Source organism: Chrysochloris asiatica, unplaced genomic scaffold, assembly GCF_000296735.1.
Source record: "Chrysochloris asiatica unplaced genomic scaffold, ChrAsi1.0 scaffold00535, whole genome shotgun sequence".
Classification (NCBI taxonomy): domain Eukaryota; kingdom Metazoa; phylum Chordata; class Mammalia; order Afrosoricida; family Chrysochloridae; genus Chrysochloris; species Chrysochloris asiatica.
In genome coordinates, this window is record NW_006409053.1 from 556,590 (window position 1) to 560,571 (window position 3,982).

The window sequence follows — 3,982 nt, forward strand, 5'->3', positions numbered from 1 at the left end:
ATGATATCCTTCTCAAGCAACTGGTCCCTCCTGACAATATGTCCGAAGTATGAGAGATGAAGTTTGGCCATCTTGGCCTCTAAGGAGCACTCTAGCTGCACTTCTTCCAAAATGGATTCATTGGTTCTTTTGGCAACCCATGGCACTTTGAATATTCTCTTCTAACACCATAACTCAAAAGCATCAATTCTTTTACAGTCATCCTTATTCACTGTCCAGTTTCACATGTATATGAGGTTATTATTATTATTTTTTTTTTTACAAAAGAAGAAATACTCCCACCTGGAGACACAGAATTTCTGACCACCTTGACATTCTCAGACCTCTGGAAGAACAGGCAAAGAAAGAAGTGACTGTATTGGATGGTATGCTAGTTAAGGTTTTCTTCCAACTTGGATAGTCCAGGATTCTTAGTGCTTTAGTAGTTAAGATGTAGTTTTTACCTCGATGATGAGATATAGTCCAATAAAATAAACCCCATGTAATGATTTAAGTGGTAAGGCCTGATCTGGTATAATTATCCTACATTGCAAATCCCCACTCCTATGGTATCAATATCAGTAGGTGTAAAATATGGCCTTAATGATGCTAATAATGTAGGAGATCTCATGACAGAATTATGAATGATTAATGACTTATTCATAGTAAATACCTTTTTAAAACAATATAAAAGGTAATTACAATCATGGATCTCATGAGATGGAATTTACAGGAATCAATTTGAATTCATTTTTGTGAAAGACTTTGTAAAAGCAATATCATCATCCAAAATAAGAGAAGGTGTAGGCTGTGAAACAGACAATCAATTAACTCATATGCAAATTCAGGATGAAGCTGAAGAAAATTACAACTCCACAAGAACCTAAATATGACATTGAATATATCCAATCTGTATTTAGAGACCATCTCAACTACAGAATTGAGGCATTAAACACTAATGATGGAATACCAGAATAGTTGTGAGATGACATCAAGAACATCATACAGGAAGAGAGCAAAAGGCCATTAAAAAGACAGTTAAGAAAGAAAAGACCAAAATGAATATAAGAGAGACTCTGAAGCTTTCTATCCAGCATAGATATGCTAAAATGAATGGAAGGATTGAGAAAATAAAAGAACTGAACAGAAAATTTCAAAGGGCAGCTCAAGAAGACAATGTAAAATATTGTAATGAAATATGCAAAGACCTGGAGTTAGAAAACCAATATGGAAGAACAGACTCACAATTTCTCAAGCAGCAAGCACTGAAGAAAAAAATCCAAGCCCTGACTTGAAATATTGATCAATATGATTGGCAAAGTATTGAATGATATGCGAACCATGAAAAGGAGATGGAAGAAATACACATTGTCATCGTATCAATAAAAGGGTGCCATCACAACTGATAATATTTGATCAAGAAAGATGGTACTGAAGGAAAAAGTCCATGCTACAATGATGTTGTTGTATGTTGTTAAGTGCCATCAAGTTGGTCCTGACTTACCGTGACCTCTAACAGGGTTTCTGAAGAGAGGCTGGTGAGATTGAACCACCGACCTTGTGGTTTAAACTGACCTTGTGTTCAAGTGCTTATTCTTCATGGACACAGTGAAGGCATTGGCCCCAAACAAGACTCCGGTTATTAATATTTTTAAAGAAATAATGACACACTGGGGGTGCACACTCCTCTATGCTAAGTAATTTGTAAGACAGTTACTTGATCAATAGATTGGAAAAGACTCATATTTTTCACCATTCCAAAGAGAGATCACCCAACGGAATGTGAAAACCATGGAAGAATATCATCAATATCACATGCAAGAAACATTTTGCCAAAGATAATTTAAAAATCATTGCAACAGTACATTGACAGGGTACTGCCATAAAATCAAGCTGGATACACATGAGGACTTAGAAATAGGAATATCATTGCGGATGTCATACTGATCCTGGCTGTTTTGTTGGTAAAAATATTCTTCATTGTCAGAACAAATATGCAAATCACACACAGGTCAACTGTGAATGTGAATCAAGGCACCATTTCAGAGGAGAAAATATGCAAAGTAAAGTGAGGAAATGTGACAGGAGCTCAGTCTAATAGGCATCATAATAGATATGGTGACAATTGGGTTAGTGTCAATTTTGCATGGCCTCCAGTGTTATAGTTCATTTCTGGGCATTCCTGAACCTTATATAAGTCTAAGAAATGAAACCTTTTATACGTTCCATTCCACTGAGACAATGCAGGTGATGTGCATCCTAGGTAGAGTACAATCTTACTGGGAAAATAAATAAAAGGTCAGAGAGTGCCAACAACATTAATTTAATTAGAAATTTTATTGTGTCAGGGAGAAGAGATCCTAAAAAGAATGGCCTTATTTATTTAGTTTATTTTAAAACCTCACATGTTCAAAATGAACAGATTGATTTAATGGTGGATTCAATACCTTTGATGAACAATTAAACTATTGGAAACTAAATACTCAAATATTTAACCTTTGTTCAATGAGGAAGCTATATATATACATATAAAGAAGCAATACTATGCCAACTAGGTCAAAACTGAAGCCTGTTGCCTTTGAGTAGACTCTAACTCTTAGTGATTTTGTAAAACAGAAAAGAACTGCTCCCTTTGGACTTCCCAGGGTATATATATCTTCTGAGCCATCTTTCTCTCGCAGAGCAGCTGGTGGGTTGGAACCTAACACTTTGCTTTTAGTAGCAGAGTGCTTTAAGCACTGCACTTCTCAAATAAGAAAGGTAAATATGAGATATTCTATGTAAATATATAACTTTAGTTTATGGTATTACTAAGATAAATATTTAGTATTGAGAAACAAATATGCTGTTTGATTAAGGCAGTTCTCATGTATTTTGTAGTCTATTAAATATCATTTATCTCAAACAATCATTTTAATTCCTGACATTAAATTAATTTTAATAACTGATATTGTTTTTAAAATAAAAAATCTATGTTTTCATAAATTTATAAATAATATTATAGGAAAATTCCATTTCTAGGAAACACCAATCAAAATGTCAAATCTGATATTTAATATTTAAAGTAAAATAACATATGAAATGCATTTATAACCATTTAATAACCCAACGAAATTTTATTTTCAAGAAAAGAGTGTTTTTAAGTAAAATAATTTGGAAGACAAGAAAGCTTTAAGTATATACTATTTAAAAATCAATTTTATGGCTGTATTTCTAGTTTATATTAGAAAATAAAAATATTGCTCAGATATAGGCAGGTTGAGGACATTGACAAAAATGAGTGACTCATAAATATCCTCACAACTGGAACAAAAGGCAACACTATAATAATTGTAGAAAAAATTGAAGTTATCAAAAATTTCATTATACTTGGACCCATAATCAATGTACAAGAATGTGGCAGTCATGCATAGATTGAGCGGCTGGGGACTTTAGACTCCGAGAGGGAGAGGGGCTGTGTGCTGAAGACCGGGGGCAGGCATACAGGGTAGACCCTTAGTTGGTTGATGATGCATGGAGGGGATTGTAACCATTGCAATGAAATGATATACGATAGGATGAATGTAAAACTAATGTTCTTCCATGTAAACTATCACAAAATTCACAATAAAATATTAAAAAAAAGAATGTAGCAGTCCAGAAATCAAGGAACTTATTGCATTGGGTGGGGTCATTAAAATGATTTATTTAAATTGTTTAAAAGCACAGTTGTTATTTTGTGAAGTGAGATAAACTTAACTTAAGCCATGATATTTTCAATCATTCCATCAGTCTATGATAGCAGGATAATTAATACAGAAAATAGAAAATGAACTGCTACCTTTAAATTACAAAGCTGGCAAATAATATTGAATGTACCATAAAGTACAATAAAACAAAAATAAAAACAAATAAATTTGTTCTGGAATGAAATCACCAGAATGCTCCTGAAAATGAAGGATGGCTAGACTTGTCTTAGTACTTTGGATAAATTATCAGTAGGGACAGGCCGAGGATAAAGACA